The following is a 24,177-nucleotide window of genomic DNA, read 5'->3' on the forward strand; positions in this document are numbered from 1 at the left end:
CTGATATGAAAACCAAAGAAGCTAGTTCTTATCACTCAAGAGTAGACTAGGAGGGGTAAGAGGGATTTCAAGAAATCTGGGGCCCGGCCCAGAGGTGCAGTGGTTAAGTTCGCATGTTCCGCTTTGGCAGCCTGGGGTTCGCCGGTTCGGATCCCGGGTGTGGACATGGCACCACTTGGCAAGCCATGCTGTGGCAGGCATCCCACATGTAAAGTAGAGGAAGATGGGCATGGATGTTGCCTCAGGGCCAGTCTTCCTTAGCAAAAAGAGGAGGATTGGCAGCAGATGTTAGCTCAGGGTTAATCTTCCTCAACAAACAAACAAACAAACAAAAGAAATCTGAAACTGTTTAATGAAATCTACCCAGATCTTTGTTGTTAGTGCCATCAAGTTGATTCTGACACCTAGCCACTCTGTGTACAGCAGAGTAGAACCCTGTCCATTCTTTTTGCAATATCCTCTCACCATCTGGCACTATATCAGACAATGCTCTCCTGCTATTTCCAGGCTTTTCATGGCCAATTTTTTTGGAAGTGGGTGGCCGGGTCCTTCTTCCTAGTCTGTCTTAGTCTGGAAGCTCTGCGGAAACTTGTCCATCATGAGTGACTCTGTTGGTATTTGAAATACCAGGGGCATAGCTTTCAGTATCACAGCAATCCTCAACTGCCACAGTATGACAACTGACAGATGGGTATTATGGTACCAGCAAATGAACCCGGACTACAATGAAAGCAACGAATCTTAACCACTAGACCACCAGAGCTGGACAACTCAAATCTTAGGGAGCACAAAATAATCTTTTTACAGGCCAAATTTCCTCTTCCTTTACCTCTTCTTTCCTCTTCCTTACAGGTCAAATTTACAGCTTTATGATTATTTTAGTCCCTACTGACGAAGTAGGCAGTACAACTGTCCCCTATTTTTGATTTTATTGTTTTCTCAGAGAACCATAGATAAGAGTTTACAATCTTTTGATTATTCAGTTCGTGCTGGAATGAGTCAATAAATTCTGTGTATTTATCTCAACCATGGAAAAAACAATATACAATATTTTTCCTCAGGAAGATGATAAGAATTATGATGTTAAAAAGTACAAAAGTGAATTATAGCTTTTTTCTGTATCTTTCTGTTAAATCATATTTAAAATTAATTTGACCTCTGTATTCGATGGATAAATGACCAAATTTACTTACTAAAATTATTGTACTATAAACCATGTGACAAAGGCTACATTTTGATGAAAATTTCCAAGTTTCACCCACTTAGGTGTCAATTACAGTTGACTCCCACTTCTTCATGATGATATGTTGCTGTTAATTATTATGCCTATTTATAGAACTAAAAAGATGATCTCATATTTGGCTGATGGGCAAGTTGGTTTCCAACTTACAAATTAAGCTCTTCAAAGTGACAATGTTTTCAGAGCTCCCACTGTGCTCATACTCATTTCAGGCACCTGGTACATCTATTTTCTCTCCTCCTTAGAATGCTATGCTCTTTTGTTGCTATTTTTAATCTTTCTGTTCTAACAATTTTGATATCTTTGCCCTTCCAGAGATAGAGAAGGTATCAATCAATCAATCACAAATAAATAAAGAGTATATATGGACCAGATCATGATTATAGACATGAGGATTGTGCGGCTATCATTAAAGGTAGTGTGCCTGGTATATTTGAAAGGATATGTTCCAGCCTTAATTGTAGACTTTAGAAAAGAATTTGGATTCTTCTTTGGAAATATCCTACGTTTAATAAATCTGAAAGTGTCTGGAGTATTAGGAGCTTTTCTCCCATTATATATAATGATCTGTTAGAAAAGGATGTAGTCAGAGGAAAACATTTTGCTAGAATTTCTAGCCAAAGTTTAAAATAAATTTAAAAAGTTAGAAAGTGTATTAGTTTCCTAGGGCAGATTTAACAAATTATCACAAATTTAGTAGCTTAAAACAACAATAATTTATCTTCTAGTTCTGGAGGTCAGAAGTCCAAAATCAGTCTCGTTGGTCTAAAGTCAAGGCATTAGCAGGCCGGTTCCTTCTGCAGGCTCTGAGGGGAGAATCTGTTTTCTTATCTTTCCCAGCTTCTAGAGACCTCATTCCTTGGCCCATGACACCCGCCCACCCTGTGTCTCTCTGTAACCTCTTGCTTTCTTTATTACGTCTTCTACTTCTGCAGTCCCATCTTCCTCTGCCTTCTTCGTATAAGGACACTGGTGATTATTTGGGCCCATCCTGATAATCCAGAATAATCTCCCCATCTCAAGATCTTTCACTTAATCACATCTTCAAAGTGGCCTCCTACAAAGAAAGATAATATGTTGACAGGTTCTGGGGATGTGGATGTTGACATCTTTGGAGAGCCATTATTCAGCCTACCATAGAAGGGAACATGCACAACAATTATATAGATGATATGACTGTCTATATAATTTACTAGGATTTATAGGAGAGTTTAGCTTGGTGGCTAGATATAAGATCCATTTAAAAAATGCAATTGCATTTTTATATATCAAGATGAAAGAGAAAAATGTAACGAAATGTGAAAAACTCTAGAAAAAAATTAGAAGTCTGACAATGCCAATCTTGGTAAGGATGTGGAACAATGAGAACTCTCACACATTGTTAGTGGGAGTAGAAAGCAGAACCACAAATTTGGAAACAATTTGTATTTTCTTGACAATTGAAGATGCACACAAAGCTATGATCAGAAATTCTCCTCCTAGGTGTGGCCCTAGAGTAACACTTGCCTCCATGTCTTAGGGAGCATAAGCAAGAAAGCTTATAGCAGTATCATTAATTGATTACAACAGAAAAAAATGGAAACAGTCCAAATGTCCAACAAGACAATAGCAATTAAATGCAGTATAGTATACTTCACCATAGAATATTATTCATCAGTGAGAGTGAATGACACCTACACAGAAAAACTGTATGAATTATAGAATCATATTGTTGAAAGAAAAAGTCACAAAAAGTAACATACAGAATGATATAATTTTAATAAAACCCCAGAACAAGAGATCTAAAATATATGTTGTTAAGTGTACACGTGTGATGGGAAATTATATTTTAAAAAGCAATGAAGTGATAAACACAATATTCATAGTAGTGACTCATTACGGGTAGAAATAGGCTATTGGGTTTCCGAAGAAGCCAACAGAAGGTTTAAAGGGGTGCTCTAGTTGGTGCTGAGTTTATTTATTTTTTCGATTAATATGCTTCAATATTTACATATATGTTATTTACTTTTGCATCTAACAAATAGTTTGTAATATATATTATGTGTGTCTATATGTGTGTAAGCATACATAAGTTTAGAGAAAAAGAAGGCAGGCAGTATAGCAGTCTCACTTTGTCTCACATGTGTCCTGCAAGTGCTCCGGTCCTACCACTTGACACAAACACAAAGGCATGTTAAATTCTCTGGCCCATTTCTGACACACATGGGAATAAATAATTACAAGATATCAACTTTAGAAACAAATATTCGTGTTACCTGAAGACATCATACTGGGGTGCTCTCTCTATTTCAATCCACTGATTAGCAAATGAGTTTTTAAGGGCAGTTAAAACTGCTATATTTTAGCTCAGAATATCTGATTTAAAATTTTTGTGTTTCATTTTTCTTTCCAAGGAATAGAACTGCCATCGTGTTCTATATTCCAGATGAATAATTTGATGGCAAGAGTTCCTGTGGCTCTGTAAAATCAAAATAATTCCTTCTTTCAATAAGTCCAGAGCTGACTTTGAAACAAGATTGTTTTTCTTTTAGAGAACAGGGTGCTGCTGGCTCCCCCTAGTGACCAGGAGGTACCAATGGCACTGCTGAGATCATTACTCCTCAATATTACACAATTAACACCGTGCTACCAGCCTGGAGAAGCACTTTTAAACACAGTATCCCAGTTTGATTTTCGATATTCTTTCTCAGATTGATTCTAATATTTTCTCTCTGGCCCAGTGCACAATTTTCTTCCCTTTAGGGTGGGTCCACTCCATCCATTCTTTACTGGAGCTCTCTGCCAGGAAAGAGGCTACATGGACATACTTAGGGAAATGGGATACCCGTTGGTTATATCACATTATTCATAAGTCAATGACTTATGTTTCCTGGAATTTAAAGCTTACAATTTTACATATAAGGCTTCTTTGTTTATGTAACATCAACATTTATCTAATCCTGTGGGTTTGGTGGTAGAGGCCTCTCCCGACACTGTCTAGGCTGTAGCTTGTTGTGCTTATATCTTACATCTATTCATACAATCCCTTGAGATTGATAGCAGTGGTATTTTTAGTCCAGATAACTAAAATGAAGCCCAGAGAAGTGAACGGTTTGGTAAAGTGAACTATCTAATGAGTTGCAGAGTTAGAATTAAAATCTAGCTCTTTCAACACTTAATCCAATGCTCTTGTTACTCCCGTACACAGTGGATGAGTAAGTCTAGTCCTTGAGCTGGTGATGGCTCTCCTGTGCGTAGCAGGAAGGTGCTATGCGGAGGATCTAGAACACACGGCTCTTGTTTAGTGACCAATTGGCTCTTTTTTCAGTATTAGTGTCTTGATCCAATAAAATACATTTCATAACTCATTGGAAATGTTCCTTTGAGTGGAGACCTTGTGGAACCTCTTTTCTTCCATTCCCAGCCAGGCTTACCATTGCGCTGTCAAGCCAGGATGTCCTTTCTGTTTCTTTTTTGGTGGAAATGTGAAGCCTTTCTAAACCCTAGAATAGATCCTGTACTCTGCTTTAGTTATTTTAGAAGGCTACAGAGTGATTATGGGATTGCTAAAATATAACTTTAAATTGATTTCTCCCTTAGATTAGACATAGATATGAGTATATTCTGGGAAATTTTTTTTTTTAAAGTGACTTGAAATCTTTTCTTGTTGTTGTTGTTTCAAGATTGGCACCTGAGCTAACAACTGTTGCCAATCTTCTTTTTTTTTTCCTTCTTCTTCTCCCCAAAGCCCCCCAGTACATAGTTTTACATTCTAGTTGTGAGTGCCTCTGGCTGTGCTGTGTGGGACACCACCTCAGCATGGCCTGATGAGCGGCGCCATGTCTACGCCCAGCATCCAAACCAGCAAAACCCTGGGCTACCAAAGCGGAGCGTGCAAACTTAACCATTTGGCCGTGGGGTCAGCCCCTGGGAAAAAAATTTAATGAGAAAAAGAGCAGCATCTTCTTTGGTCCTTGTTCACCACATCAGAGGTTTTCCACCTATTTAATCTTACCAATATGCCCCACTCGCTGTGCTCTTCCTAGTTAGCTTTGCCACCCACATGCCTCTGTCTGGAAGCTAGAAGGGAGTTTTAAATTCCTGTATGTAGTTATACTTCAGGGGGAAAACAAGCTTTTTTTAAATCTGGGATAAACTGCAAGCTATTTCCCTTGGCTTATCTTATTAATATTTGATGGCATTTACTTTCAAAGTGACTTTGCACAGTTGCCCTGGAGTGTTTGCACAAAGGAGGCTTTCTAATGCAAATCTAACTGGATTGAAAGTTAAAACAAATTTGGCCCAAATGAGACTGCCCTCAAAGTCAAATCTTAGTCATCAAAGCAGCTATTCATTTATTCATTCATTGATTTGTTTGTTAATTAAATGCATGCGATAATTTATTAACCAAATATTTTCAAAACACCTTGTGGTGGTTATTAGCACTGGTCTACGAGCTTATAGTTTAGTAGGGAAGATGAAATACTGCAAAAAACACCACAAAATTAAAAAAAAAAATCGCTGTTGATAGAAATGGGTTGCATCAAGGTTGGAGGACAGTACCCACCAGCCAGGCTCTGGGGAATGCTACATCCTGTTTCTTAAACACATCAAAATTACAGGCTTCCTTTTACACTTAAGCATAAAAGACCCTTTCCCGGATTTGTCTCATGGTCTGTGGGAAACAAGGTGTCTCGAGCACTTGGGTAAGGGAGATGAGATATAGTGAATGGTCAGCAGCAGAGGGATGCTGGGTTCCACCATTCCTTAGTGAGCTTTAGACTATTTGAAAGGAATACCATTGAAATTCCAAATTAGAATTTGGAATTAGCGTTTGAAACACCATACTGGTTACAATTGTTGGCTAATAAAACATTAAGGATCTATTACAGGCTTATAGAATTTGCTCAGGAGAATAAAATATTCAAGATCTGTGAAGGGATTTCAATGTTTACGCAGGGGAGTAAAAATTAAGACTCTGTTAGTTGAGATGTTCACTTTTAGAATATGAGACATGAAGTTGTGTTAGCGCTGGAAGGACTGATTTCCTTGCCAATGTGGTCCAGCAATGATAATGCTAAGAGAAAAGAGTCAACTAGTGAAAATGGTGAGAATGAAATGCTCTGGGAGGACTGAGGAGGCGGCAGGGCAGGCTTACATAGGAGGTTTTTGCTTAATTGTACTGGCAGAATAAGTAAACTATGAAAAACTAAAGATGACGGGGACCGTCTTTAAGAGGAAGTGATTTGTATACTGAAAATTGTTTATTGAACCATTATTGTGAGAAAAAAATGTGTTAAATGATGGAGAGGATATAAAGAAGCATAAGCTTACAATTTAATAAGATATAAAGCCTATACACAAAACTGAGAGATAATAATTAAAGATCACATTAAGTGATACAGAGAGAAAGTGATACAGAGTTCATAAGGGGCTTTCTGTATAAGGTTGTCAACTTAAAGACCTGAAACATTCAAACTCCCATCATCATCTTCTCCTTAATAATGTACCTCGTTTAAAAGGTGATAATTTTTCTTGAAAAGGAAAGTTGATCACATCATAAATTACATTCTTAATCATATTGGTTGGCTTAGTCATTTTTACTTTATGACATTAAACGTCCTGAAAATGAGAACAAATTGAACAATTTAGCTTAACTTGAAGATTTGTCAAGTACACCATGTCATCTAGAGTAACATTCTGAAAGTTCATTTTCAGATGTAGTTATGAGATTCCTTGATTCCTCTTTTTCCTTCACCTGCTTCTTATAAATCCTACAGTCTCTGCTTCCAAGTGGATCCTTTACCTTCCCCCTTCTCTTCATTTCAACCTCTTTGTCCAAGATACCATTATGTCTTCCCTGGGCTATCATAACGACTTCCTACTGGTGTCCCTCATTCTAATCTTGAGGCCTCCAGTCCAGCCTTCCACCAGAGCCAGAGTGATTTTTCTGAGTGGGACATTAGATCACTTCATTCCCTTGTCTAAGACTCCTCAATGGCTTCCCAAGCTCACCAGTGCTGACAGAGCTCTCAGACCTCATCACCTACCATTCTCCCTCTTGCTCCCCATATTCCAGTATACTAGATATCTGTTTGCTTTTCCTGCGTTCAAACATACTGCCTCTTCAGAGCATTTGTACATCAGTTCCCTCTGCTTAGAATGCCTGTCTCCCAGGTTTTCATGCGTCTAGAAATTTTCATTCAGATATCAGTTAAAATATCTTCCCAGAGTAGATTTCCCTAACCTGGTCATTTTCTAATACAATACCTTTTTAATTTTAAGGATATTTTGTTATCTTTATCTGAAATTATTCATTTGTTTGCTTTATTATCTCTGTCTTAAATTAGAATATAAGGGTTATCATATCAGAGTCCTTTCTGTCTTCTTCATGGTTTTATCTCTAGTGCCGAGAACTAGAACAATATTTCTATCTTGGTGAGTACTCCATGAATATTTACCAGATGAATGTTGAATTACAGTTGAGGTTTTTTTTTCCTCTTCATCTTCTACACCTTGAGGCAGAGTTTATAGATGTAGCTTGATTCTCAAAGGCTGATAAGAGGAATTATTTTCACCAGAATTATAGTTTAAGACACTCTTAAGCTCACCGTGGAGTAAAGGCTCTTTGATGGCCTTTTGGGAATTTGAGTTCGTGATTCTGAAACTTAGTGTCTACAAGATGAAGCTCATCAACTGATGGTAAATTTAAAATAGCCTTCCAAAGTAATGCGAAGAAAGGAAATGCAGGAGGGGGTTGCTAATAAATTGTAAATGTTTCTAATACTATATGAAAGTCTTAAGTCATGAAAATGAAATAATAAGCATCTAGCCTTGTAGAGTCTTCTATATTATACAGGATATGCAGTATATATGAACTTAATGTTATCTATTTTTTAATATTATTAGACAATGTGAAAGCAACTATGAATTGAAAGTGCACTGTGAGCAAAATTTTTTGCTTATTCCAACAGCAATTTTGAATTTTATTTACATCTATAATGAAATGTATTTTATTTAAATTTACAGTAATTTCTTGTTTGATCACCCCGTTTCTGCTAGGTACTCTGGGGTTAAAAGCACTATCTGTTAAAGCACCGTCAAAGATCGTTGTATTTGTCATGAGCTTCCTTGGGCGAGTGGTAGAAACTCGGATTAACTTCAGCAAAAAGGAAATTACTAGTCACCAGAAATTCCAGAAGGGTTTCATGAAAATTCTGTCTCTATTCATCTCTTAGTTATGGTTGTCCCTGTTTTCCTCCAATTTCACTATTATCATTAGCATATTACATTAGCATCATTATCATCTACTGATGGTGAGCTTCCTCTAATAAGTTAATGAAGTTTGGTGCAGGCCAGGGTTATAATCTCTTAGCATCATAACCCTAAAAGAAAGAAATGGATCTAGCTTTTTCCCACTAGCTTACTCATTCAGGTACCCAAGATTCATTTAACCAATGTTGACTGAGTGCCTTTTGTGTCAGGTTAATTCTGAAAAATTCCTAGTTCTTAAAGACCTGGTTTAGGCCATGTGCCTCTTCCTCGCCAGAGGAATAGGCTATGTTGATAGGAAGTACAATGCCGAGTGCTACTACCTTGGCTGGAGGAGTGGAGGGTACCATTATTTATGGACTTGAAGTGGTTCCTAAAAAAAAGGGCATATTGTTCCCAGTTATAGGAAAACGGAAAAGGTGCTGAGCAGACTAAAACTCATGGCTATATTTCACTCAAATAATGAGAGTCCCATATAATCAATGGTTTGAGCATGAAGTTCAAGTTAAATTGAAAAAAAAAACAGTAGAAGACAAGAGTTGTTTTTTCCATTTCTTTATTTTCTAAATCCTGCTTTGGAAAAAAATCTTAACTTGGCCAAAGTTGCTTACACATTTGTTTTCATTTCTAGAGGTTTCCTTATGTGATTCCCCATGCTATTGGGATGTGGCTAAAGCTTTGTGAGACTGCTTCAAGGTCACAGTGGATAATTTTTTTGTATAGTTAAAAAAAGGAAATTCCTAAGCAAAAGTCATGAAGTAATTTCTGCCTTGTGCCCTACAAAAGCAAAGCTTAATTTTGTCCATCTTAATTCTTATATAATCCTAAATTTGGATAAATACTCCTGCTTCTAACCCTTCCCCAAGCAAATTTCTCTTCTAAATATTCATAATCCAAATACAGAGTTTTATGTATAGATCAGTTCTTCCTTATTCCTAAATTAATTACAGTCTTCTCTTGATTATTTCAGCAGTTTAGCTTCTGTGTCAGGAAAGCAAATTTTCTCTATTCTTTCTTGTTTTCTACAGCAAATATGTATTGACTACCAGATAGAAAACAAGTACTTGGCTAAATTAAAGGAATACAAATTCTTCTCAATAAGGTCCTTGGTTACTCATTACTAGTTAGATTTCTTGACCCCAATTTCTCCCCACTACCTCCAGCCCCCATCTCCACGGGGTTTCTGTATATGGGAAGAACTTATGTGGAACAAATTTCAAACATATTTGGGATTTTCTAATATCTAGTGATACACTTTACTGGACTTATATTATCTTTTTAAATTTCCACCACATTTACCTGAAATGATTTAACCTTTAGGAAATCATGCTGGATAGTTTTTATCATTTCATTTTTTCTGGGTGTTTTGTGATTTCATCCTCTGTTCATTTCTCTAACATCTTCCTGCCACTACTGTCCATGTTGATTGTATAAGCTTTGAACATTTCTTTTTCTTAGCTTTTTTGGGTGAAGAAGATTGGCCCTGAGCTAATATCCATTGCTGATCTTCCTCTTTTTGCTTGAGGAAGATTGTTCCTGAGCTAATATCTGTGCCAATCTTCCTCTACTTTGTATGTGGGATGCTGCCACTGCATGGTTTGATGAATGGTGTATAAGTCCACGCCTGGGATCCAAACCTGCAAACCCTGGGCTGCTGAAGTGGAGTGTGAGAACTTAACAACTATTCCACTGGGTCGGCCCCTGAACATTTCTTAGTGAATAAAGATCTATTTGGTTCCTGTTGGTCCATTTGAGGAGATAAATGCCATTCTTATTAACAGGTTCTTTCTTGAAGGTTTCAAAAGGATAACCTTGGTGACTCTGACATTGTGTATATACTTGAGGATTTTAACTGCCACAAAAATCAACAATATTGTGACAGTGAATGAAATTTTCATTTACTTAACTGAGAAATTACTTTGTTTTCATTGTTTTTCCCCCTGGTTTCCCCTATGGGCACTATTGGTGGCATTCTTACAACACGGCCTCACTGTTTTCTTTATCTTTCCAAGAACTGAATGTTTCACTTTGAATAAGAGTTTAATATTTCTCATAAGTAAGACTGCTCATTTCAAAGCTGAATAAAATAGTCATTTAATTCTTTTCAGCTTTTTTTCACAAATACTAATGAGTAAGAGTTTCACCAACTCATTTAATAAATGAAGAAAAAACAACAGAGGCAGATAATTTTAAAACCTTGTTATGTGATAAATGGATGTTCTGACCAGTGAAATGGGTCATGGCATATTCAGAATAGGCTTATGGTTTCCTGCTGCTTGTCATTATGAAACTTGACAGCAGGAAAACAAGGGGCTCATTTTACTCTACTGAAGATCGTTTTCTCAGGATGAACACAGACCCACCCACTACCACTGATTTTGGATATTATAGCATAAAGTGGTGAATGTATTGAAAGAGAAATTGTGACCTCTTTTCCTGTCTTGGCTTTATACTGACCAAGTTACTTTCTTTAATTACTTCCAGCACTTATTGTCAATATAGGAGTTTTGGGGCCAGTTTTAAGTCATGCAACATTGGACAACCCACTTAACCTCTGTCACTCAATAATGGGGCCAGACTGAGACTGTCCAAGGTTCATTGTTGTTAAAATGTCTATGAATGAATAATACCTGAGCTATATCATACATATTATCTCATGCTACTATTTACTCATTTATTCTTTTATAATTATTTTTCTCCTTATATTACTAGTAAGTTTCTAGAAGCCCTTTCCTATTTCTTTACTCTTTTATGTTCTTCCACCCGGAGATTTGCACAGAGGACTCAGTAAATGTTTTTGGATGAAGACAATGATGGTCCGTTGGAATAATATTGAGATGCATTAAGTTAACTATGACTCATTCCTACTTAAGAAGAGTTGGGTTCGGGAAAAGATAATGGTAAGACTTTTCATAATTCCTACCACTTTTCATTTATGTAACAGATGCTGTTTGTTTCCTCCCTTTCACATCCCCACAGCCCTAAACTCTACCCGCTAAAGGCTGATCATTATTAACAATTGACACTCTATCCTTGGACTTTTTTTCTGGTTGTAGGAGCCCACTTGGCCTCTAAGGAGAGAACATTGTTTTCCAGAAGCCGCCTTCAACCAATGACAGAAGTGGTGGAAGATACCCCACATCACAGGATCTCACTGAGTTGGAGGACAGTGTCCATTCAAATTCCTAACACCCTATCTATCTTCACTATCATTTTGTTGGCAAGCCCATCAAATTGCAGAGTGTTTGGTTTAACTCTCATTGGGTTTTTAGCAGAAAGTACACAGGGAATGATTGCGTAAGTAGATTGTTTGCCTACATTTCCTCTGCTGGAATCATTAAGGCAAAAATGGGCCTTCAATAGTGAGATGGAGCAAAGGGAAGGAAATAACGATTTGAAAATAAGGAGTGCTTCAGAGGAAAGCAAGTTGTTTGGGGGCTTAAAGAAGGATCTTTGAGCAGTTTCTGTGTAGCATGATGGACATCAGGAATATGGTAGTCATAAGAAATAAATGCTAAAATGAGATACATGTTAGATTCTCAATAAATGAAATAATGAATGAGTGTATAAAGTGTAAAACGAAGTTGGAGATACCAGAAGTAAGTTTGTTTGTTTGTTTTGAGCAAAGACATGAAGATTTTTTGAGCAAAGAATATTACGTTAATTTTACAAAAAAGAGAGTTCTCTTATCTTGGGCAATTTCTGGCCTAAAACTGAAATTTAGTCAGTAATGAAAAGTCAAATTGAGATGAATATGCTTGTTATTTTCCATTAGTAGTCTTAGAAGTTCAATAATTTGGAACAGAAAAAATAAACAAGATCAATATTGGTTTTTCCCATGCAGTTACATAGTAACTTTTTCAGCCTTATTTTTTCCTAATGATAGTTATTTGTCCTGTTTTTATATAATTAATTTATGCTGTATGAGTTTACTTGAATTTAACATATTAGCAAGAAAATTAATCTTTTATTTCATGTTATATTTCTTGTTTTGTAAATATAAAGTTATGTTAAATAAACATGCATTTAGGCACTTCTTGAAACACAGGTAAGCTGCCAGATTATAGATAAATGCATAATTTTTGGTGCCACACTAAAATTATGGTTTCCTGAAAAGAAGTTTGAAGGTCAGATTTGAAGTGCTATTTCCTTCTGGTTATATGGGGGTATTTATACTTTGCTAATATGTTGACGTGTTCCATTCACTACATATCTATTTATACCATCTCTTAGCTTCTCCCAGATGATGAAATGCATGACCAACTACCATTAAAAATGCAATTAGAAGAAAGAGGCTATCATAAAGTGCTAATAACCAAATTGAATGGAATCTTGTTGTTATAGGATGTATGCATGTTAAATATTGACTTATATCACATTAGATTCAGCATTCTTTTTTTTTTTTTTGTGAGGAAGATTGGCCCTGAGCTAGCATGTGTGCCAATTTTCTTCTACTTTATGTGGGAGGCCACCACAGTGTGGCTTGGTGAGTGGGGCTAGGTCCACGCCCTGGATCTGAACCTGTCAATTCTGAGCCACTGAAGCAGAGCGTGGGAACTTAACCACTACGCCACTGGGCCAGTCCCCAATTAACCATTCTTTTAGGAGTTAAAACTCAAGCCAAACACATTTTAACTTAATATTTTAAATGGTCATTAACCCATAGAGACAATGAGGAGGCTAAAAAACTTACACAGAGTACAAATAATGGGAAATATAAAGGAAGACTACTAATGTGGGCCTACGAGTTGTTATGTAAATTAGATAAATCTGTGAATTAAATGACCTAAGACAAACAGAAACGTGGAATAAAAAGAAATATGAGCTAAGTGTTCAATGGGAACATTTGTCATATCATTTCTATTTGTGATCAACATAGCAGCAACTGATTAAAGCTGCCCCTTTGGGTAGATAAATTCATCTACCAATGCAGTATTCTTAACAGTAGTTATGAACAAACAGCAGTCTTACTCTAATGGCTACGAAAATCAATTGAACAATTTTCTTGATGTACTACAAGCTCCTTGAAGTTCCGATTGTGTAGCTGAGCTCATTGCTCTCTGTTTACAAAAATTACTTTTTTTTTAGATGTCTATGAACCCTTCCATTAGGCGTCTGTCAGAGGGAATGAATTCTGTTGACATAAAACACACTCAGGAAGCTTCAGTGTGTTGTCTCCTATAGTCCAGGACTACCTTGATGCAATATCAGATTTACATCTTATGGGGAGAACTACTGCCACCCGGAAGTACTGATATTGGTCCCTTCTCAGAATGGACTCCTGGGATATTAATACCAACATCATTTGGATATTCTCTTACACGCCTCTTGGTCTTAAAACCTTGAACGTGGACTACTAACTCCTTTCTTTTCACTTACCCTAGTGAGTAGACTTTCTCTGGCATGCGATTCTCCCAGTCTCTGGCTGCATTGGTCCTGGCTCAGTTTCTGTGATCATTCTTCATCTCCTTACTGGGATTCCCGGTCTCTTTATTCATTTCGCAAATAATTAGAGTGACTACTACATGTAAGGCACTGTTTTAGATTTCATGGAAATGGTAATAAGCAAAAAGGTCCCTGCTCATGGAATTTACATCCTAGTGGAGGAGGACAAAGATTAGACAAATAAATGTTGATAACCGCTTGGTGCAAAATAAGGTCAGTCAAAGACAACTTTATGTAGAGTGATTAAGGAAACCTTCTCTAGTGAGCTTGCATTTGAACAAAGCCTGAAAATGGTGAAGATGTGAGGCATTCTGAAAAGTGGGAAGAAATTTCTAAGCACGACAGCAATAAGAGAAAATGTCTTGAAATAGAAGCATGGTTGGAGTGTTCAAGGAACCTGGAGAAGTAAGCAAGGGCAATAGTAGATGAGGACAGAGAGCTAGCAGGGGGAGTTTAGGGGACAAATCATGTAGAGACTTCCAGTTCAGTGAGTTCTGAATGAGATGGGAAGTCATTGAAGGTTTTTGAGCAAAGCCCCAGAAGGCCCTTTGTGCTCTCTTCCAGTCACTATCCCAATGATAACCTATTCTGACTTTTAATACCATTGATTACTTTGGCTTGAATTTTATATAAATGGAATTGTGCAATATGCTTTCTTCGGTGTCTAACTTATTTTATTCAAGTTATATTTGAGATTCATCCATACTGTTGGATGTAGTTGCAATTTACTCGTTCTCATTGTTGCACTGATTTTCATCAAACAAATATGACACTATTTACACATTTTACTAACGATTGACTTTTAAGTTGACTTGGCTATCATGGACACTGTTGCTATTAATATTTTTTAAATGTTTTTTTAATGAATACATAAATACATTTTGTTTCATCATCTACAAACAGGTGAAATTGCTGGATCAAAGGTTCTATGTATATTCAACTTTAATAAATATTACCAAACCATTTTCCAAGATGATTATAACAATTTATACTGCCTTCAGCAGTTTTTGAGAATTCTAGCTGTCCTAATAGTCATGTCTTCGTGTAATCTATCACCCTACCTTGCTCCCTTGTGTGTGTGCTGGACCTAGTGACTTGCTTCAAGTCTATAGAATATGGCAAAAGTGATAGGAGGTTACTTCTGATGTCATGTTGTGAAGACTACGACTTCCATTTTGCTGACACTCTTGCCATCTTGTTTGCTTCCTCTGATGAAGCCAGCTGCTATGTTGTGACTTGCCATATGGGGAGGCCTTGTGACTAAGAACTGAGGAACTCAGAGCTTCAGTCCAACAGTCAGGTAGGAAGTGGATGCTGCCAATAACCATTGGAATGAGCTTGGAAGATTCATTTTTAGATGACATTAGTGTAAGATGACTGAAGCCTTGTAGGAGACTCAGAGTCAGAAGACCGAACTAAGTATACAGATTCTTGACCCACAGGCTTAATAAGGGTATGTCAGATGAATAAATGTAATATAATAAATGTATGTTGTTTTTTTGCCACTAAATTTTGGGAAATTTGTTGCACAGCAATAGGTAACTAATACAGTGCTAATTTGGATATCTTCTTTGTGATGTGCCTGCGGACCTTTGCCCGTTTTTCTGTTGGGTTATACGCTTACTTATTTATTTGTTTGCTTTTTATTTACTTACTATAGTGAGTTCTTTAAATATTCTGAATATGAATTCTTAACGTATATTGCATATATCTCCTTCCAATCTTTAGCTTGCCATTTCACTCTTTTAATGGTGCTTTTTGATGAACAGTCATTATCAATTTTATTACATTTTTACCCTTTATAATTAATGCTTTTTGTTTCCTTTTAAAAAAATTTCTGCTTACCTCAACGTTGTGAAGATATTGGTGTTTGTCTCCTTTAAAAATTTTGTTTTGGGGCTGGCTCCGTGGCCGAGTGATTAAGTTCGCATGCTCTGCTGTGGCGGCCCAGGGTTTGGATCCTGGGCGCGGACATGGCACCGTTCGTCAGGCCACGTTGAGGCGGCGTCCCACATCCCACAACTAGAGGGACCTGCAACTAAGATATACAACTATGTATGGGGGGTTTGAGGAGATAAAGCAGAAAAAAAAAAAGAAGATTGGCAACAGTTGTTAGCTCAGGTGCCAATCTTGAAAAAAAAATTTTTTTTGTTTTACCTTTAACATTTAGATCTATAATTCATCTGAAATTGATTATGTTTATAGCATGAGCTAGGCATCAAGATTTGTTTTTTCCCCTTATGGATATCTAATTGATCCAGGAACGTTTATTGAAAAGATCATCCTTTCTACATTGTAATGAAACGTTGCATTTGTTATAAAATTGTCAAACTATTTTGTATTAACTTGGTTAAGCTGAGAGCTATGTTTCCCAGAGTCTCCTTCTCTGAATGGTTTTCCATTAAGTTTGGCTAATAAAGGAATTTGTACGAGATTTGCAGGGAGAAAATAGGAAGTAGCCATTACTCTTTGGAAGTTTTCTTGGTTATATCCATGGACTGACACAAAGGTACTGGTGGGTTCTGGCCTTTCCTCACTCTTTCCATCTCTGTGTTGAGCTTTTTCCTTCCTGACTGCTACCCAACAGCAACCGTAGGCCGCCACAAGTTGCTTGGCCGTGCACCCACAAGAGTGGTAGTACATGGAGCCAACAGTTTGCTATAGACCTTCTACTAGATTCTTCTTTCTGTCTGCAGCTGGACATTTTTGTTTTTTTTTTGTTTTGTTTTGCAGGTATCTCTGCAAGCTTTGACTTTTTCACCCATGCCAATGTATCAGGAGGATTTGTGAGTCCTTCCCTGATTTTCCAACTCCCCTGGGGCACAGAAGACATAGGCATTGGATGCAAGCAAGGTGAGAGATCCTGACCTGGGTTCAGGCTCATATGATGTGTATGTGTGAGTCTGATTCTGGGCTCTTCTACCTGTACTACTGGTCAGTTTTTCTATTCTTGCATCAATAATACAATGTCAATTATTATAGTTTTATAAGTCCCGATATTCTGCAATAAAAGTCCCCAGCTTTGTTTTTAAAAATTGCCTTGGGTATTCTTGGTCCTTCTTATTTCTACACAAATTTTTGAATCAGCTTGTCAATTTCTACATTCAAAAAAACTGCTGCGATTTTTATTGTTATTCCACTGAAAGTTTAGATCCATTGGAAGAAGATTGGCATTGTCACAATAATGTAGCTTCTGATCCACTTATAATTTAGGAAGAAATAGAATCAATCTTCCACAAAATCTTCTAGAGAATAGAAAAAAAAGGAAACACCTCCCAAATTGTTTTGCGAGACCAGTCTAACAGTGAGATCAAAATGAGTTACAAGTTGGAGATTATAATATTGGACAAAAATGATATCCAACAATATGCTATTTGGGTACAGGCACGCTTTCAGCTCTCTGATAGCCAAACCAGGGCTCTTTTCAAACTAGGGCTGCTCCAATAAGGAGATGATATTTGGCTTAGAAATAGAAAGCTCTGCTTCTGATCCAAGTTGTTATAATTCCTCAGAATCACAAATTTCTATATATATTTCTGAGCAAGGTCCAGACTTTGTCATTTCCCCTGAGGTAAATCTTTGGATAGAAAAGTGAACTTAGACTCCAGAGCCTCAACTTCTAGATCTGAAAGAGATGACCAGACGTTATTTGAGATCTTCTTTTGGAAAAGGGAAGAGTTCTGAGAAGATGGAGCCAAGGTTTTCATCTTAACCCTAAGAATTTACTGTTGCTGAATGGACCCATCAGGAGCCCTTGGGACCTGCCCCGAGGATCCTTAGCCGGAATCTCTCACCCTGTGCTCCAGGAACCTACTGCAGACTCTCTTATAGGAATATTTAACTCTTCAGTTTTTCTTTCTTTACTTCTCTGCACCAGGAGGAAAGGAAACAAATATTACCTTTCATTTCCTGAGATGTTTTAAATATTAAGCCCTCACTCTCCTTGAGGAAAGGAGAACTGGTTATTTGATTGCTAATGGTTTGGGCTCAGTGCTTAATGTATCATAAAAGAATAGTGTGAAAAAAGCCAACACGTTTGAGAAGAGAGGGAGGGTGTCCCTTTGAGGAACACTGTAAAAGGCTATAGAGGACCGGATTACCCTGAGATTAAGAGGAGGTGAGAAAAGAGAGAGAAGGGGAGAGAGTTACCAGAGGGATGTCAAAGAGCCAGCAGGCTGATCTTGGTGATGTTTCCCAGAAGGAGAAAGGACCTAGGTAAGTGTCCTGGCTAAGATACTTAGGATGTTTAGAAATCCGTACTAAGTAGCCTGTCGTATTGCCCACACTCAGTGCCTACACCTTCTGCTCTGTCCTTGTCGGGTAACTCTAGCAGATTCCCTGTGCTCTCTGCTCGCTGTTCATCACCCTCTTCCCAGCCCACCGGCCCAGGAATTTGTAAACTGCAGAGAAATGGACAGTCTGCTTGTTTCTTCACTGAATTGTGGGAAAGCACCCTTGGACTTGCTCCTGGGGAGCGATGAAATGAACAAACTGGATACCCTCTGACCTGGAAAAGCAGGTGGTGACATCCTTATTCTCCTGTCATTTTTTTGGTGCACTTATCAAGTAATTTTAATCACTACCTGAGTAATGACGTTTACCACTGAAGAATTCCTATTCATTCTTTACGTCTCAACTCAAATGTGATCTCTTTTGAGAAGCCTTTCCTACTTTTCTCAGGCAAAATCCTTAACTTCTCCCTTGGTGTTCCTATAGTCCTTTTGATTTGCTTCCATTACAGACTTTGTCACAGTTTTTTGTAATTACGTGTAAATATTTGTTTGGCTATCAGTATCATCCTTGAGGACATCATCTTATTTGTGCTTTATATCCCCATAAATGGTGCTTGACATATAATAGGATCATAAAAATTGTTGTGGAATGAATTTGTCCATGGGGAGCAGGACTGGCTACATAATTGCAGATTTCAGTGCAAAATGAAAATGTGTGGCCCCTTGTTCAATAACTATCAAGAATTTCAAGACAGTAACAGTTGGACATTCAACTGGGGGTGAGGCCCTCTGAGTGTGGGCCCTGTGCCACTTCTCAGGTTGTACATCCATGAAGCTGGCCCTCATGAGAAGTTAGTCTTGGATTCAGCAAGACCTATAATGTGAAATAAATTCTACCATGTTTTATTGGCCCAGCTGTAGAATTGATAGTACTCAATGGTGTTTTAGTTTGAAATTTTACCCTTTTTAGTGGAGCATCATAAAGAATGGGTCTATGAAATTCATTTTGTGTGTGTGTGTGAACACACCCACATAAATGTTGACTATATTTTGAATGCAAATATAGATGTTCCATATATTATACAAATGTTGTTGGTACTATATACTATGTCCTCAATTCTGATTACTTAGAAAATATTCCTGTTAGCGTTAAAATAAAGAATGGTTGTACTTTCTTCTGAGTTAAAGGAATTACCAATGAGATTTCATATTTATTCATTCTTTCACTCAACCACTATTTATTCACTATATACTATGTGCCAGATAGTTGGCCGAGTGTTAGAGACACAGTTGTAAATAGGACATAAACCATCTTTGAACAAGGATTGTATCTAATGGGAAAGATAGACCTTAATAAAAAAAATATTCAGTAAATTATAACTGCTACAAAAACTGTGACATGATTGTATAACACGAGATTCTGACCTTGTCTGGGGAATAAGAAAGAATTATAAGGAAGTACATTTAAGCCAAGTCCAGAGCTGAATAAGAGAGAGTGTTAGTAGATTAGAGAAGGAGAAGAGGCATGGAGCATGGAAGGAATCAGTAAAATTGAAGTTGAAGGCAGAAAGGCCCGAGGTTCACATTAAAGGAAATAGAAAGCAGAAATAAAATGGGAATGAGAATCCTTGAGAAGAAAATGGGAGGTGAATAGGGGGAGTAATGATGTGAAATAGGATGCTGCTGATAAGGTAGAATTCGGGGAAGCTGAGTAGCCATAGACATTGAAAAGGTCTACGAGAGACCATAGGAGCAGAGGTTAATGTTCATGAATATCAAAATCTTGTGGCAATAAACTGAAGCTGTAGGAGGAGAATAAAAACAGGTTGCAACAAGCATCCGTGTTTACCATTGCTGTATTAATTTTCAGTGGCTGTTGTAACAAATTACCACAAACTTAGTGGCCTAAAAACAATATAAATTTTTTATCTTACAGTTCTGGAGGTCAAAAATCTGCAATGGGTCTCACAGGCTAAAGTCTAGGTGTTGGCAGGGCTGGTTCCTTCGGGAGGCTCCAGGAAAGCGTCTGTTGCTTGGCCTTTTCCAGCTTCTGGAGGCTGCCCGGATTCCTTGGCTATGGCCCGGGCCAGAAACTGCATGACTCCGACCTCTGCTTCTGTCATCACGTTCCTTCTGACTCTCCTGCCTCCTTCTTTCACTTATAAAGGCCCTTCTGTAATTATCTTGTGCCCACTTGGATAATCCAGGATAATGTCCGTATCTCAAGATCCTTAAATTAATCACATCTGCAAAGTCCCTTTTGTCATGAAAGGTAACATATTCACAGGTTCTTGGAATTAGGACACGGATATCCTTAGGGGGCCGTTATTCTGCCTACTACAGTTTCTAAACAGGATTTAGGTGTTTATCTTTTTTAAAGTAAAGTCAATGTGATTAGATTTTTAAACAGAGTATTCTATTATACCTCAAAAAGAAGGCAGAGCAAGCTTAAAAATGTAACACAAAATATTAATTGAAGACAAGAAATAAATACTTCTTCATTCTTGGAGACCAAGTAACCTAGGCCCATATCTTGGTTGTACCATTAGCCACCTGTGTCACCCCAGGACATTATTAAACCTCTCTGAATTTCGGTTTCTACATCCGATAATGAGAAGGAAAGATTATAGTCTCAGGCCTAAAATTAAGGTTTAAAATAAATGCTGCCTTGACATCTAGTGAAATTGGAAGGGCCTCAAACGTCCTAACCCAGAGTCCCCTTTCCTATTCTGCTCCCACAGATAAGGCCCCCTAGGTAAACATCCTTCCTAACCAAAGGGTCAAGTGCCATCCCTACTTATCCCTGTGGATTTAGTTCCCTGCCAGCCCATATGATTATTCAAACAAGTCAATCATATCCTCCCATGGGAAGCCGGCACACCTCACCCTCTTAATACTACTAAGCCTGCCTCCCACAACCCCTTGTTCACTCTGCTCCTGAATGCAACTCCCATGTGGCCTGTATGGCATGTGGTATCCTCCTCCCCTGGGCTGTGATTGCATGTGACTAATAAATTGCTGTCAATCTCATCTATCAAGTTTTGGGTGTTGTGTGTTCAGCCATCCCTATAACCCTAGGAAGGGTTAACTCTTCCTCACCAATGGTGAAAAGGAGATGATTAAAACAGATATCTATCTCCTACATTTTTGGGGAGTTAAATTTTTTAAAAGTATGTTAATATCTTAGCAAAGAATTTGGCAAAGTTCTGCTATACAGGGCATGCTTAATAAGTGGTAGCCATTATTATTATTGTGGCTAAAGAAACATTATTATTGTATTTTTAAATTCCCATTCTCCACACTTGCATCGCGTGAAATTATATGCTTTTCTAGTAATCCATACGATTGTATTCTAAAGAAATGAGGAGACTAAGTTCCTGTGAAGACACACTAGGTGAGCAAAGTACAACTTAGAGTAAAAGAAGACTAGTTAGTAATTTTCTACATATCCTAACCCTGAGGAAATTGTCCAGCAAAAGTATATTTTAATATAGAGAACAGATGAAGTCATATTTGTTGGAGAAATGATAATCCTCACTTATTGTACATAAATAGACTTCAGATGTGGTCAATGAGCTATGCACCCTTGATTTGTACAAAGATTCCCAAGGTGGATGGTTAAAACATCATAAAGAATAAAGCAAAATCCAGATTCAGATGTAAATGGAAGAGAAATTAAACGATTTTGGATTGGGGGTATTTTTTGTCCTTCATTAATGAGCATCTGAAACATAACACCATCATTTTCTCAGAAGGGGACTATAGGCTAGTTTTAAATTTAAGTGCTGCTCATGGACTGAAACTCAGCAAATGATTTCAAAGGCAAAGCATTGATTAAACCCAAAAGGACGTGGCAAATATCAGGGGAAAATCTGTTACTGGGATGTTTATGAAAAACATTTTCTTAAGCATCTGATGTAATTGGCAAAGAAATTGTTCATGGTTACAGAGCGCCCAGCTGAGATTTCCAAAGTAGAAAATAAATAAGGAAAGCTCCAGTTTCTGTTTGCAATTGTGTGCTGATCAGCACACACTCTTTTATGTCCTGTTCCATTTGCGCAAGAGCTCTGCAGAATAGTCCCTCAAGCTTGCTGTGCTGCAAACCTGTTTCTCTTACAGAATACAGAGAACCTGGTTTGCTCTCTTAGCTCCGCACTATAGAAAGTCCCCACTTTTCATTTCTTCTCCTCAGACCACGTTTGATGAAAGCTTGCTACATGTTCGCTGACGTAATTTGCTGTGGCAGCCCTTTTGGATTTACTTATATGGACAAATGTTTTGAGAAAATAGCAGATGTATAGTGCACCCATTGAGCAAATTCAGTTTTTTATACAATAAATGTAGTTTGCCGGCTTTGCATACTGAGATCAGGAGGAACGTTCTTTAGAAAAATTATAGGTGTCTTGGGAACAGAGCTGGCAAATACTTAAAGGCTTTCCTTGTTGCCCTTACCTCAGCGTTTTGCCGTTTTTTGAACCCCAATGACCAGAGAAAGTATGAGCTGAACTGTTAGGTTCAAAAAATCATCGTAAGGAAAAAGCCAGCATGAGTTAATGAATGAAACAGATTAAAGGAAATAATGTTGACACATCCCAAAACTCTCTCCTAAATGCTGCACACATATACCCCACTGCCAGCCAATCGCCAATTGGCTTTTTCCTCATGGCAAACTCACCTGCTTCCTAAGGGGCATTCTAAGAATGTCTAAAACGGAACTCCCCCCTTCCCTTCTCTCAGTCTGCCTCTCTGGTTTGCCAGTGAAAGGCCCCATCATCATGCAGTTGTTAAATCCCAATTTTTTGTCTTCTCAATTTTATCAATTCCTTTCTGCCCCCTCTCAACCTCTCTACCCCTCTCTACACACATCCAAATAAATCACCAACTACCTTTTATTATATCCCCAATTATCTACAACATTTATCTTCGTCTATTCCAATTGTCCTTACCCCAGGCCATTTCTCCATCCACTCCCTTCTGGAATGACGTATCTTTCTTCCAGCAGAATCTTTTCCTTCTGTATGGCTCCATTGCAATCCATTTTTCAAACTAAAGCAAAGGGATTATTCTAGAATTCGATTCTCGTCGTGCCCCTCTTTTACTTAAAGATCTTTTATTTGTTTCCTATCTCTCTACAACAAAGTCCAGACTCCTTAAGAGATCTTTATTTTCTATCTGGGCCCTTTCTTCTTTCACACAATGTATTGAAGCTGCCAATCCCATATAAACACAACTTCTTTCGCTTTCTGAAATAAACACTGTCTTCACTCAACTGTTTTGTCTGCCTGGAACAATATTCCCCCTTAGGTGGCCTGGCTAACTCTTACATATTTTTTAGTAATTTTTCCTGCCTCCTGCTAGACCAGTACCAGTGCCTTACAAAGCTCCCTGTAATTCCATTATCAGAGCACTAATGTGATTTATTATGATTGTTTCATTGTCTGTCCTGCCATTAGATCTTAGGCTCCAAAAGAGCAAGTACCAAGTCTGCTTAGTTTCCTATTCCATCTTTAGCTCACTTATGTACCAACTCAGTTTGAGTGACACAGAGCAGGCTTTTAATAAATACTTGTTGGATGAGGTTCTATCTATATGCCAGGCAAAAAGTTAGGTATTCACATACATTACTTTCTTTAATGTTTATAATAACTCTGTGAAGTAGATATTATGTTCATCGTACAGATCAGAAAAGTGAGGCTCAGAGAAGGATTGGGCTTGCCTAAGATCTCAGAATGGGGTCATTGGTGGGGCTGGAATAAAAAGGCAGTTCCCAACTTCCTACCGAAGGTTACACATTAAGGTTACACATTGCTTTCATGAACGCAGAATACTGGTTGAAGGTGGCAGAAAGGCTGATAAAGAAAAGGAAAAGTTGAGTACAAGGGGCCAGTGAAAATGTGGGGAGACCATGGTGGAGAATAAGAAGGATAATAGACTGACATTCTCTCCTTAATTTCCTGAATGCATAGAGCCTGGCTTTCACCTAGAAGGCAGGGATCCTCTCAGTATTTA

The 24,177-nt window shown here is 37.8% G+C and overlaps 1 long non-coding RNA gene across 5 annotated transcripts in view; it reads left to right on the forward strand.

Moving 5' to 3' along the window:
• LOC123277725 (uncharacterized) overlaps nucleotides 1-21,975 on the forward strand; it is a 57,228-nt gene extending 35,253 nt beyond the window's left edge. The window contains exons 4-9 of one of the 5 annotated variants that reach the window (XR_011494760.1): nucleotides 11,261-11,391; nucleotides 11,548-11,788; nucleotides 15,154-15,236; nucleotides 16,670-16,789; nucleotides 18,270-18,455; nucleotides 20,105-21,975. This is a non-coding gene — a long non-coding RNA (uncharacterized lncRNA). Of the gene's footprint in view, nucleotides 1-11,260; nucleotides 11,392-11,547; nucleotides 11,789-13,579; nucleotides 13,869-15,153; nucleotides 15,237-16,669; nucleotides 16,790-18,269; nucleotides 18,456-20,104 lie in introns of those variants that run through there. The other 4 variants (XR_011494761.1, XR_011494758.1, XR_011494759.1 and 1 more) reach the window with 4 other exon arrangements.
• The last annotated feature ends 2,202 nt before the right edge of the window (nucleotides 21,976-24,177 follow it).

The sequence above is a fragment of the Equus asinus genome, chromosome 16 (genome assembly GCF_041296235.1).
Source record: "Equus asinus isolate D_3611 breed Donkey chromosome 16, EquAss-T2T_v2, whole genome shotgun sequence".
Lineage (NCBI taxonomy): Eukaryota > Metazoa > Chordata > Mammalia > Perissodactyla > Equidae > Equus > Equus asinus.